A 15,518-nucleotide genomic window follows, 5' to 3' on the forward strand; every position below is an offset into this window, starting at 1 on the left:
CCTCCCCCTAGTAACGCAGCCGGACGTCCTTCCGGCTGCAGGGGGAGGAGAAGGCACCGGGGAAAGCCTGCTTAGCTGTTCCCGGCATGAGGGGAGAGGCAGGCGGCAGGGAGATGATGGAGACCCCCCACACACCACAGTACAGGTATCGTAGGAGGTCTCCGTCACTGTACCGTGATGCCAGACACATATGTTAGTACATATGCGCTGGCATCACAGCGGGCAGGCGGCAATGGGCGGCAATGTATTTTAATACATCCTGCCCTATTTATGTAAGTCAAAGAGGCCCTAGAGGCCATATGGGCCAGATGTCATAGCATCTGAGTTCGGCGGCCATGTGGAATGCTGTCTAAACTAAAAACTTTTTTTTAAAGGGGCAATCATTTACAAGGCAAGTGCATGCTTTGTAAATGATTGGCCCTTTAAATAAAAATTCTCAGCTTTCCAACTCTGGCTCTTTTTTTCCAATGCCCCCTGAAGTTTTAAAGGGGATGTTGAAAAAGCAAAACCAACCCCTGCATTTCTACTGTATATGAGGCACCAGACTGGCTGTGCTTATTGTGAACCTGTGGTGATTTATTTTAACAATGTTTTCAAGCCTTTACCAGCTTGTAGATCACCATATACTTTAAAAAAATTACCATTGATGCCTTTATGGGAGTTTTCCAACTTTTTCAATGGGTAAATCCTACTTTTATTTATTTATTTGGTGGGAATCGACCTCAGCGCTGTGAGGCAGTAATTCTAACCATTACACCACCCATGCTTCCCTATACTTAATGACTTCCTTGAAGAGGACTGACCAGGTGGGTGATATAGAAGTGAGATGCCATGAATCGTCATCACAGACTCGTCTCCTTGATGTTCTGCCATGTGTCCATGCTTTTTGTAGCTTGGCATGAGTTCTGCGATGATGAGAAGCATAGAAATTGTGTCAACATGCCCCTTTGCCCCACCTACAGTAGCTTTGATGGAAAGAGCTGGGTGCTGCCAGATTGCTGGAGAATCGCACACTTCCCTGTGACTTGGGAGAATCTAACCTTAATGTGCGAGTCTCCCTGAGGTTCAAGGAGCATGTGCCATTAGTTATAGTAGATAGACTATCTCGATCATTCCAGGAGCATCATGGTTGGAGACAGGGTTAGGTTGGCGACACTAAGGCAAGGGTGACACACTGGTGGTGTTAGTGTGTCAGGGGGTAGAAGGTGGCAGGCTGGTGATGTGGACATGCAAAGGGGACACTTTTTGGAGCTTTTTCCAGGGCCACTTTAAATTTACAATCTACGCACGACACCAAGAAAGGGCATTGTAGCGGTATTATTATAATGTCACAGATATAACAGCAGGAAAAGACACAAGTATGGCTGCAACTGTGTCCACCTCAGAATCAGGCCCTATGAGGAGGGATCCCGCCAATACAATAGACTCCACCCTCTAAACATACTCCACCTCCACAAATTTCCCAGGCTGGTTTACTATCCCAATCTGCTCCTGGACACTTTGTCCCGTCTGGTTTTATGTCTTGGTACATGTTTAAAGGAGGAAGCATATATTTTGAATATCATGGTAATTATCAAAACTCCTTTCTGCTATTCGTACGTATTTAGTCTTTTAAATTTGATCCAGAGCTTTGTGTGACACTTGGCAGAGAATTGGTTTACGACACAAATGTGCATGTTAAATAGGTCACCGCACATGAGTGCATGCTATCACATTTGGCCAAACACCTTAATTAATCATCTTCTTTTATGGTCCTTCTGAAATGCTGCTTGTTGGAGAATCATAGCTTATGTGATTTTATTAATATTCTGGAAATTGATGTACCTGATTATCTCCCGTCTCATCCTGTCTTGTTAAACATAAGTCATCTGTAATTGCCCCTGAATTTTGTGCAAGGAATTTATGCAGATTTGTATGCTTTTCCATGAGCAGACCACCCCGATCCATATAATTGGTTTTATACTGTACTTATAATCAGTATGCATTTGTATCAACTCAATCTCCATTGCAATAGATATGTTTGACAACAGGCGTAACTTTGAACTCCTCCTCACTAAACTTTTGCTAACATGAGAACAACAATTGCAAATCAGAGTTACATTCGCCCAGTAGCAAATGGAAACTGCATTTGACTCTACAATCCTCCTAGTTGCATAGGTTGATTCCAATGTATGCCCTGTGTGAAAACACGTAAATGGACTGTGCATCAGCAAAACATATTCATATTCTTCAATATGAGGCATATTACCATGACTATCTCACATTCCCATGTTGGAAACATCCCGATCTGCTTGACTTCAGCAGGTCCCTCACAACACAAGGATAAAAGTGTGAGCAGCTTTCAATCATTGCCAAGCACTAGACTCATCTCTGTTATGAACTGGACAAAGCTAGGCACACATCAGTATAAATTGGGAGAAAATGGCTATTTCAGGCTGCTTTGTATTCTTTCTGGGTTGTAAATAATTTCCATAGAGTTTAACAAACTAGCCTTTTTTTTTTTTAGAACAAGCAGAGGAAGGAGGTTCCATTAGGGTAAACATTGAAAGACAGTAATGGTTGACTTCAGCTTAAGCTTTATGTTTTCTACAATGCCTGGTTCATGTTTCGTGTCTCCCCTCATTACATCAACTATGCACCAATGACGGCAGCACAGACCTGCCTGTTGCCAATGGCTGCTTTATTGTTAGATGCTGATAATGCTACTGAAATACAATACACTTTCTGAACATGCGGCTATAATTATTATTCTCCTATATCTTTTATAATATGTTCTCATACACAAATTATAATGTAAGATCAGTTGGGCAGGACCATCTTTACCGTCATGTTTCTTGTGTGCAGTATGTACGTAATATGTTTGTGTCATGATTGTCTAATTGTACAGTGGTGCCTAATGTGTCAGTGATAATACCTAATAATGAAAATGAGAACATGTCATATTCATTGGGTACTCTGCCATAATTAGGTTACGTGGATATAAAAACAAATACATTGCTATGACCCACCCTTCCTTTCGTACTTCTGTTTATATGTTCTCTTTTAAAATAATGTTCTGAATCTAAAAACACAGTAAGTGTTGTGGATTAGTGTATCGAAAAACATACTAGAGAACAAAGCATTAATTAGTAACATACTTTATTTCATGACTTCATTTAACTTATGAAATGCCACCAATGTAGCAAAGGTAATTCATTTCATATTTTTTTAGAACATGACCAAATTTGGTTAAACCAGGCTACTAAAGAAAGGAGTACTTGACAGAGTCCAGTCACTTCTACCTTTAACCTCTCTGTCTACAATTCATCATTTGGGGAATTCCTTTCCTATAGGAGAGCACCAATCCTTTTGCTCCATGAAAGCGTGCTTGCAGGTGGCGAAGACTGGATAGCATCCGTTCTGCTAATGGAATGTATTTTGCACCTTCTTGCTTCACTTGTACTGTATGTCTTTTATGACTTTGAATGACAAAGATTAGGGTTATATTTAAAAACAATCAAACATTTCCCACTTTCAAGAATCAAAAATATCCTACTTTCCAAAAAGATATTTGCGTCTTTATAAATGCATTCAATGGTGTATTTGCACTTGGCCCCATATAAGAGCTTAACAAAATCCCTTTTTATTATACTGCTAAAAGGGTTATGTACTTAGCATAGTATTCACCAAACAGTGTTAAGGTGGCCATACATCAGAAAGATATTGTACCCAATCATACAATCTCAATCGATTGTAAGATGGATTGTATGCAGATTGTGTGCACATCTTGTGTACACAATCATACAATCAATCATAAGATGGATTGTATGACTGATTGTATGACTGATTGTATGATGGATTGTATGCAGATTGTGTGCACATCTTGCATACATAATCATGCAGAAGATGGATTGTATGACTGATTGTATGATGGATTGTGAGTAGATTGTGTGTCCAAAAACCACCAAGGACTGCTGGGGATTTCAAGGGAAATTGTACACAATCATGAGCGCAATCGATCTTAAGATCGATCTTTCTGATGTATGGCCAGCTTCAGACTAAGATTACTGCAAATCTAAAATTCTTCTGGTCCCAAGCATTTTGGATAAGGGATACTCAACCTGTACCAATCATAAGTGATAAATTATTTATGTACTACTTCTAAACATATTAATTATATATACCACATATTCAAGCTGGTATCTCATCTGCAATCACAACACCTTCTCAGGCTGGAATCTGAGTTAATTTGCAGCAATATAGAAGGAGAATAGTTAAGATGGGTACACACTATACAATCCTCTGCGCCGCTGATATTGTTAACAATATCGACTGTGCTACCGGATGAACGATATACAGTAGGCCATACACTGAATCTATTTAGAAAGAGGTGGAAATATAAGCACCTAGGCGCTCCAAAGAGTCTGCAAAGATACCACTAAAAACAAGTCACTACATATCTTGCAAAATGTACATATGAAAACAAAGATTGGGATCAATCTGCCTCCAGAAAATATTCATAAAAGTCTCGTATAGAAAGTCTCTTAAAAATATTTCATGAAAACATATTGTTTTGGCGCAGATTGATACCATTGTACCCTCTTTGTTTTCATACACACTGAATGATCTCGTTAACCATATCCTTCAGTGACATCACCTACCCCCCCTGCCAAACTTGCATGTTGTTGATGATATATTCAGATATGACTGCATGTTCAGATGACAGGGGGTATTGTAAATGACCCACAGGAGCACAAATAATTAACAATATAAGGTCCAATTTAGCAAGGATCCCTAAATTGGGAAAAAACAATTTGGTCACTTATCAGACTACTGCGTGTGTGTGCGCAGCATTGCGCATGTCGGCCCGCAATTTACAAATAATTGTGCATATTCATTCTGCCTTTTTGCAATGTAATTACTAAATATTTAGGATTAGCACTTTTCCCCAGATAAATGGCAAACGCCATGGCAAGCTAAATGCGGGGTATGTAGAATCATTTGCAGCTTCTACAATAAAAGTGGTTTGGTAAAAGAAGTACTTTAGAAAATATCTGTAACAGGCGTGGGTTGGAGGCCACATGAACAAATATGAAAACTTAAATTAACTGTAATAACTGACAGAAATAACCATAATTAAATTAACTGAGATAAATGACAGAAAACATAAATCAAGGAACTAAAATAACTGACAGAATTAGAGGTGGGAAAAGAAAAAATATTTTGTACAAAAAACCCTTGGGAAAGCAACATTGACATTGATGACAGAAGGAAAACTTTAAACCCATGTCGCAATGTTAAAGTGATTATAAAACTGAACAGACAGGAAATTTGGGGATGAGGGCTAATGGCAACACAAAATAAATTACACTGGAAAGCTAACTCAAAAGGCCCCCATACACCTGAAAGACATTGCACTCAATCATACGATTTTGAGGGATTGTATGATGGATTGTATGCAGATTATGTGCATACAATCGTGGAATTTGCAGTTCCGTGGGTTGGAGGATTGCTCCTCTGATCAGATGTGCTAAATCAGTTGGGATTGGGAGCCGATAGCATTTGTTTTTAATCACATGCAATTGGTCGTTTGAAGGCTCATGCAACCAGTTTCCAGACAGGTTAGGTGCATACAATCGATTGTGAGACGACCAGTCGTATGCAGCAGCTGGACTGTGCAATGGATTGTATGACAGATTGTGAGTACATTGTATGTCCAAAAACCACCAAGGACTGCCAGGGAGTTGAACCGAAAGTTCAGGTGGCCATACATCAGAAAGACCTGTCTTACAATCATGATTGTGTCCAGCTTTCCCTTCAACTCCTTTTCGCAGTTCAACATGGTTAGATACTTTAAGCGGGGAATTGGTCGATTCTATATTTTGATGGCAACTCATATTAATACTGCATCTTTCTTCAGTTCCACCGTCACAAAGCATAATTTAAAATTTGCTTCTTAGAACGTACCATCAAGAGAAAAAAGGCATTACATCATCTTAAAACACTCTTACGTGTTCTTTTTACAAGAGATACACTGGAAATTGGGGGATCCTAATGTTTTACGTGACACATGGGTGGGAGAATATAGGAGTGCCTCCTTCACTAATAAGGCCCGTGTGGTCCTGTTTAATAAATCTTTAAATTTTTCTATTCTCGATGAATGGGAAGACCCGGAGGGCAGGTTTATATTGTTTTTAATATTATTGGAGGGGGAAACTATTACTTTAGCAAGTATTTCCACATACCCCAGGACCCAATGGGATTTTATTTTCTGACCTCTACACAAACTAATAATATTTGCAGTAAGGCCAATATTAGGTGGGGATCTTAATGTCGCACTGGAGTATTCTCTAGTTGTTTCTGGTGGTCCAAGATAACTTGGTCATGGCCGCAACGCCCCCTCCCTTTACAGTTTTCTTTAATTGCAAAAATGTCAATCTACAGTCTCAATTCAATTGCAAGACCCTTGGCGTTATTTTCACCCATTGCCATGAAAATATTCATTTTTTTCACATCCCCATAACTCCTTTTCACATTATTGGGTGATATTGAGTACTTTACTTCATAGATTGGATAGGGCAGAGATAGCCAATATTTATATCTCATACCATGCCACCCAACCTTTTGACTGTCTGTAAATACCCTGTTTTTTGTATCACTGTCTCCTTTTGTAAAGCGCAACGGAATATGCTGCGTTATATAAGAAATTGTTAATAAATAAAATAAATAAATAATGCCCCTATATGATTCACTTCACATTTACATGGATCCTGCACCACTTCTTTTAATTGTTGATTCCCTGAATATATTGTTGATTCAATGATTTTATGCACCACATACAGATGGAGCCTTCTTCAACTAGCCTTCTCTGGATAGCCATGGCGAGCCATGACTCACCAAGGCCTATTGTTCTCAGCTGAAATACAATACATAGAACAATACAGTAGGGGACTAGCATAGGATTAAGTCCGACAGCTCTGGCTTACCTAATGCTTTTAAAGGCTAGATGAGGATGGCTCTATCTGTAACTCAATCCTTACAGAATTATTTTATAGATAATGCAGCTCATGGGCATGACATTCATCTTGTATAAAAAGAAGATGTATTTTAGGTGGGGCAACAGACCAGGAAAATTATTAGCAAATCTAGTAAAATCCTTGTTAGCCGCAAAACCTATTACCATGATTCATGACTATAATGGCGTCTCTAGTACACAACCGGAGGAAATTAGTGAGGCATTTCTGAAATATTTTAAGGACCTGTATTCAGCTCCTCCAGATTCTCCATCACATTGGATGAACTTTTTTTTTACAAACAGGCCTTCCATAATAAGACCCTGATGATGGAGACTTTCTTTTGCCACACATGTATGATATGGAGGTTGAGTCCATCATAAAGTTATTACCCAAAGGCAAGACTTCTGGCTCAGATGGCTTTTCTGGAGCTTATTACAAACTTCTCCTTCCACAACTTACTACATACCTCATTCAATTATTTAATTATATTCTTGAAAGTAATCAGGTGCCATTCAGTTTTAATGCAGCTAGGATGCAGTAGGGTCTTTATGTGATAAACAACATAAAGACCCTACCTTGGCTACTTCCTATAGACCCATCTCACTGTTAAACTTATGGCGACTATCCTCCAGACAGTGTTGTCAAAACAACTCCACCCGACTAAAACTGTTTTTTTTTTTCTTAAAAACGCCATTTGGTGCATTATGTCTGCAATGCCGCAGTCACACCAGGGAGATGAAACCTTGTTATTAGTTGCAATCATGAAAAGGCAGTTCACAAGGTTTCTTATGCTCATTTAAATAGAATGTAAGCGTTTAGACGGTTTTATACCCTTTATCATCAACCTCAGGCCTTTATGACTAGAAATGTCTTGAATACCCATACAGTATGTTTTGTTCACACAGAGGCACTCCAGGGCTGTCCGCTTTCCCACCTGTTTAACCTGTTTAACCTGGCACGAGATCCTCCCCTGAGTGTCCAGTACTGCATCTATATTCATGCCATATTAATGTAACCCTTTCTTTGCTCTGCAAGAAAGTCACAATATTTAAAACCTTGCATAAACAGGTGCTCCTCTTTATTTATCAATGTGTACAATCAGAATCCAGAATCCAGGACCATGCTCACCTTTTCTCAGCTACAGGAAAAATTTCCTGACTTAACTATACCCCTATTCCTATATTTACAAACCACTAGCTTAATTGAAAACGTTTTATTGTGTTTAACTGATGGTGATAGAGAATGCATTGTGTATAGAGTCCTTTCTTGGTCCCCTGAAAACCCTCTCTCCATTTCCACTATTAACTTTTATTTTTGCCACTTGCTGAATTTTGATAATGGTAATGTGGGTATACTGAAATGGAAGACTGAATTCTCTCATCTTGATCCTATACCCTTACAAGTCAGTAAAGCTATGTCTCTCTCTTTCCTGGTTTCTTTCCTTCTCTGTTCAAGCATGCACTTATTACTCCCATTCTAAAAAAACACAATTCTGATCCAAACTGTCTCTCTAACTACTGTTCTATCTCTCAGCTCCCATGCCTCTCCAAGCTACTTGAGAGACTTGCCTACACTCACCTCACACACTTTTTTAACTCCTACAACTTATTGGACCCACTTCAGTCAGGCTTTCACTCTCAACGCTCCACAGAGACAGCACTGACTAAAGTAGTCAATGAACTGCCCACTGCTAAATCTAAAGGCCATTTCTCACTTCTTATTCTTCTAGATCTCTCAGCTGCCATTGACACTATTGACCACTTTCTTCTTATACAAACACTACAATCGCTAGGTCTTCAGAACACAGCCCTTTCTTGGTTCTCTTCCTACCTATCTAATCGCTCTTTCAGTGATCGCTTCTCTGATTCTATCTCCTCAAAACTGGAGTACCACAAGGCTTAGTCTTAGGTCCTCTACTTTTCTCAATCTATACCTCCTTACTTGGGAAAATAATCAACTCTTTCGGATTTCAGTATCATCTGTACGCTGATGATACTCAAATCTATCTTTCCTCCCCAGAATAGTCACCATCCCTATTGCTCCGTGTCTCTGAATGTCTTTCTGCCATTTCATCTTGGATGTCATCTCGACCCCTCAAACTCAACATTTCCAAAACAGAATTAATTATATTCCCACTAGCCAAGAGTATTTACCAACCTGATATCTCTATCACTGTTATGAACACAACAATTAATCCTACTCCACAAGCTCGCTGCCTAGGGTCATCCTCGATTCTGAACTGTCCTTCATTCCTCACATTAAATCTGTCTCTATATCATGTTACATGCATCTAAAAAAACATACAGTATCCAAAATTTGTCCGTACCTTACACAAGACACTGCAAAAACTGTAATCCATGCACTCATTATATCATGCATTGACTATTGCAATAGCCTCCTCACCGGTCTTCCTATGAAAAGACTCTCACCACTACAATCCATTTTGAATGCAGCTACGAGGATGATCTTCCTGGAAGGGGCGTTCATCGTCTGCTGATCCGCTCTGTCAGTCCCTCCATTGGCTGCCTGTATATTACCGCATTCAATATAAAATACTTCTACTGACATACAAAGCCATTACTCTGACTACACTGACTTATATATCTTCACATATCTTAAAATAAATCCCAACCCGACCTCTCCGCTCTGCACAAGATCTGTGTCTCATTCACACTCATTACTTGCTCCCACTTACACTTGCAGGATTTTTGTTGGGCAGCACTCACCCTATGGAATGCCCTTCCATGCCCACTAAGACCTCTCCTTTAGACTCCAAACTTTGAAGCGTTCCCTGAAAACTCACCTCTTCAGGCTACAGATGGAGCCGGGCTCCCTCTTGCTGGCGAATCACCAGACTGTCACCGCTGGCGATCCACCAGAAGCCCGGCTCTCCATCTGACTGAGACGTGCGTGAGTCTCACGCGCACGCACGTCTCAGTTTCCATGCGGCGGGGCGACGGGAACCTGTCCGTCTCCGCTTCAGTATTGCTTTGTTATTCTTTATGGACTCGGACAAAACTTCTTTCTATTTTTCTAATGTCCAACTATTTACTGAATGCTACAGTAAAGCTGTGTACACATAGGGGCGATGTATTGCTCAGCAATATATTGTTCAGTGTCTGGTTTTTATCAGCGACCAGAGATGGTCGCTGATAAAAGGGAACCTCCGCCGGGGGAGCCGCAGAGGGAATCAGCTGGTCATAAGGGGGCTAAAAACGGGAGTGTGCACCCGGCAGGTGCACACTCCAGTCACTGGCAATATGGTCACTCAGCGACCATGTTGCCAGCGATTATAGCCCGTGTGTGCGCATCTTTAGTTCAGTGAAAGCTGCATCATGCTCTGTTATTTAGGTACAGTATTGTAAACACTTCTGTTTAATGTCTTTAATTGTGGCAGTTTATTTAAATTGGTCTAAAAAACAGTTTTGCATCCCCTATGCTGGGAACATGATTGGGCTGCATTAGACCATAGAAGTATGCAAAAGATTAGCTAATATATTAACAGTTAAATACTGTAATAAACAAATAAATCTAATGTTTAGAAAAATAAAATCATGAACATTGATTAAAAAATAACAGGTTTCAAAGATGTTGCACATACAGTATTGTCTTATTGTGTTTTTATGCTGTGTTTTGAGTTCAGTTTTTACAAACCACTTGTGATTGATGTCCACTCTTATACTGTTAAATTGAGTCAGTAAGCACATAAAAAGGAAATAAAGTATTGCTGATCAACCCTGCCTAGTAATTAACACAGTGATTGGCATATAGGCCTTATTCTGGTTCACTGTCAGAGGCAAATTCCTTCTCAAATGGACAAAACCATGTGCACTGCAGGTGGGGCAGATGTAACGTATGCAGAGAGAATTGAGAAACACAATACAATTTTCTGTCATAGCCACCTCAACTTACACCTTTTCAGTCTACTAAAACACCATAGCCATTTTAACTGCATACAAGCTGTGGAATGCCTCAAAAATGGTCAGAGGAGGACCTACATCTTAACCATTCCTTTAATACTTAACTCTCCAGAGTCCTATGTTGTCACTGGCAATACTGAACAAATCACTGAAAAAAAAATGGAAACCTGGCGTTTTGCACATGTGCAGTAGAGAGATCACTGAAAAAATGTTCGCTGCGCTATGTGCTGTCAATGAAAAACAAACATTCCAGACACAACAATCATACCTTATACTTATGTTATAGGGCACCTATCAGTGATCTGACACTGCACTGGCTTGATATAAAATATAGTTTGTATAGCTTCCAAACAGAAGTAGTAGACAGTGGCGTAACTATAGAGGGTGCAGGGGATGCAACTGCTATGGGGTCACTTTGGGGGCCTGAGGGCCCAGCAGGCAATTGCCTCCACTATTTTGAATTATTATTAATATTATTATTTACTCTTTTAACTAGTATTGATGTACGGCCTTTGCAGCACTGAGTTGGGGGGTTGACAGTACAGACAAGGTCAACCTTGTCAACCACCAAACTAAAGAAGGCATTGCAGCTGCCTTCTCAACTAGCTGGGCAGTCTCCTACTCTTAGGTGTAGACCCCGGCAGGAATATTTGGGTGTATCGGGTCTAACTTTAATTGACTGGCATGGATAGGTAAATGTTGGTCAGATTGTCTTGGTGGAATTTTGACCACCTACCTCCTTATAGAACTGCTGCTCCTGGTGGGCTTTCTTACATTAAAACCCCCTTCCATAAAATTTCAGGTACAGTCACAAGTTTTCTACTGGATTAAGGTGAAGTCCATGACTCAGCTAAATTTCTATCACTTGAATTTGTGTTTTTAAAGTTGTTTTCTTGCTGTGAAACCCACCTTTTGTTGCACTTCATTTCATGGACATATAATTCTAATAATCTTCTACAAAATTTTGAATAATTTTTAATATAAGCAATGATGGCAAATCTTTTGTGTCCAGTGGTAACAAATTAACCCCAAGCAGGGTCAGACTGACCATTTAATTATTCTGGCAAGTCTAATCCATAAGCCTGATTGAGCAGCTCCACCTCAGGCACTGTCAGTATGTAGAAAAAAAGATGATTTATTTTCTTATACTAAAAAGGGATAAGAAATAATCTGTTTTTATTTTGTCATTTTGCGGTCTTTGCCTTCACCAACACAACCTACAGTTGCATCCAAAGTTAACTGGTTTTGGTATTTTGCTTTCTGGGAACAAAAGGTGCCAGTATTCATCCAGATACTTATTTTATTCATTTCTAAAATCATTTCATTGATTTTATTTGTTAAAATTATATTTAAAAATATGGTGAAGGACATTCTAATTATGCAGAATTACTGTTTTTGGTTCAGTGCTTCACTGTTTATTTTGCCATAGAAGATTAATTGCTGTTATATGTCAACACATTTTCAGCTTCATCACTCCTTACTGTTCCATTATCTCAAGCCGTACACATGGGGCAATGGGAGCTTTGTGCTAAGACATCTAGTCAAGCACAGATCACATAGCACACAGCGCTGCACCTGAAATGTGAGCTGAGCGATTTGTCCCTGCCCATGTTCCCAATAGAGAGAACACGTGCAAAGACTAGATTTTGACTGCATGCAGGTGAGTATGCCCCTTTTAAAATAGAATAAAACAATATATATTTCTAGTCAAATCACATTTAAAGACATTTCTTAGAAAGAAAAATGAACTTAAGAAAGGCATAATCTTTTATATGTAAATGATACCTACAAATGATACTTACGTACATTGCCGTCACTGGGGGCCATACACACGGAGTGAACCATTTCTAAGCTATCAAGTCAAAAAGTTCTCAGAAATAGTGTTGAAAGCTCCTTGTGCATGCCCCTTTAGTCTAGAGCAGGGCTGGGCAACACCGGCCCTCCAGATGTTAATGAACTACACATCCCAGGATGCCTTGCATCAGTTTCAGCATGGCCACATAGCAAAACTAATGCAAAGCATCCTGGGGTGTGTAGTTCATTAACATCTGGAGGGCCGGTGTTGCCCAGCCCTGGTCTAGAGGCTCCTTGCAGCATTGGATGTGGATACCTTTGAAAAAATGTACTATTACCTAGGACAGTTAGGCGCTAATAAAAGTAGGTATATACAATCATAAAAAATCCATAAATGTATATGTATAATGATAGATAGCTGCAGGAATCCAAATGTGTCAGTGTCTGCACGTAAATCCCAGAGGAATCTCGCCTGGTGGCAAATTCTCTGGTACCAACAACACATAAAACCAAAGTGTTCCTGTTGTGGATAGTTATAGTGAACAAATGGCTAGAGTGTACCTGTTGATTTTAGTTCAACCAGCTATACCCCTATTTATGCTGTATTGTATCAACACACCCTGTACGTTACCTTGTAATTTGGGAACTTGGGGGCAGATGTATGAACGGTCGATATGGGGGAGAAGGGGTATTAGCGCACGTTATGTGCACTGATACCGCTTCTCCCCCATGTATGAAGCGGCCGGGATGCGGTAATGATAGCAGGCCGAATGTATGAACGGTCAGCATCGCGAAGCCGGATTTGGCTTCGCCAGCCTCAGGCTGGCGAAGCCCTATCTAAACAGCAGGGACAGCGCTGTCCCTGCTGTTAGGTCTGGGCTGCGCTGGGGATCTCGCGTGAACAGCGAGATCCCGCGCATGCCCAGTGCGGCCGGCCAGGGGACAGGAGATAGCGCATCAGTATTAACTGATGCGCTATCTCCAGAAAGGGACATCGCCGAAGGGGGGAGTTAACGCTCCCCCGCTTCGGCAGACAAGATGTTAATACATCTTGTCGATGTCCCTTCCTGCTTCGCCTCGCTATTGAGGCGAAGCAGGAAGTATCATAGCGGCGCGATAAGCGCTGCTATGATACATCTGCCCCTTGTTTCCTAGCAGGGCGCCCACATTTCTTACGTACGCAAATGTAGTGAAATCGCATCTCATCGCATCACATGGTACGTTTTTACCGTGCGATGTGTGCGATGCGATATTTCATTGTACAAGCACCCATGCCATGAGATGTGATGGGTGCTTACAATGAGATGTGATGCTATGTGATGTGTGCATAGTATGTGATGTGATGGGTGCTTACAATTGTAAGCTCCTCCACCTACGCCATTGTTTAGCATCAACCCCAGTATCCACGGTACCCCGAAGCATGGCGAGCGCAGCGAGCCCTGCGAGGGACGGCAGAACACATCCTCCGACCTTTTCATACCCCCACTATCCACGTTGGTGTGGAGTTGAATTTAGATAGTGTGTATTGCCAGCATTGTCCCTGTATTGGAAGCATTGTCCCTGTATTGGCAGCATTGACCCTGTATTGAACACAGGGACAATGCTGGCAATACAGTGACAATGAAGGCACATTCTGCTCACCTTTTAAAAATTGCAAACTCTGCATACTGTACTTTAAAAGTGGACGGGCAAGCCGCAACCCGCAGATGCACTTAAAAGTGCCTCCCGGCTCCGCTGCCTGCACCTCTCTCCAGCAGTGGATGGGGATCGCTGCGACAGCCCCTGCTCAGGCGTGGAGTGCGGCGTGGCGTCAGCTCCTTCACTCGGCGGACGGACGGGAGGGGGGGAGGGCTTGGCGTGCGCGGTGTCTCCCCCTGATCACGCTGGGCGCATCTTCAGCCCCCGCCCACGTGATAGCACGCACGCTCGCTCGTCAGGGGAAGGAGACGTCATGTCTCACTTCCCCTGGCATTTACACAATAACTGTGCGGTCAGGAGATCTGGCTTCTGCGGTCCGGAGATGGACCGCGGTCCGCCAGTTGCCGGTCCCTGCCCTAGACTGGCACAGATGGAGAAATCTGTTCTATGGCATCTTGAAAAAAAGACAAGCTCTCGAAAAGCGTTGGTGGGAGGATCCATTTTTTTTTCACTGCACAGAGGGGACAGTCACAGCTTCTCAGGGGGAAGATTTGCAATTTTAAGAGTCTTAGTTAGTATCTACATATCACAAGACATAAAGAAGAACAAGGGAACATAAAGGATAAGTATTATAAAAAAAAAAAATTCTCTCCAGCACAACCATGAGCGCCAACTTTCAACACAACATCACTCTTTCCTAGGTGTTATCCTTAAGATACAAGTTCTTTAGTTCTTGGAAAAGGCAGCTTAAAGGTCAGTACAGCGCCCAAGATTTATCCACATCCCCCCTTTTTGGTAAGGTGGTCATTAATGATGTGTGGGAGCGTGCATCGTTAATAATATTGCGCATACACACTGGCTAATGGGCCCAAATCAGACTTGATTACAGGACAGATATAACATGTGCAGAGATAGTTAGATTTGGGTGGGGTGACTTCAAATTTAGATCTCAGTTGCAGTGTAAAAATAGAGCAGTCAATCTTTATCCTGCACAGAAACAAAATAAATCACACAAATCTAACTCTCTCTGCACCTGTTACATCAGTTACCTGCAGTGCACATGATTTTACCCATTTTGAGAACAAATTTGTCCTGTGATCAGGTTTGAATTAGACCCAATGTTCGCAATATATATATATATATATATATATATATATATATATATATATAT

Source organism: Crinia signifera, chromosome 8 (assembly GCF_055691185.1).
Source record: "Crinia signifera chromosome 8, ASM5569118v1, whole genome shotgun sequence".
NCBI classification, from domain to species: Eukaryota; Metazoa; Chordata; class Amphibia; order Anura; family Myobatrachidae; genus Crinia; species Crinia signifera.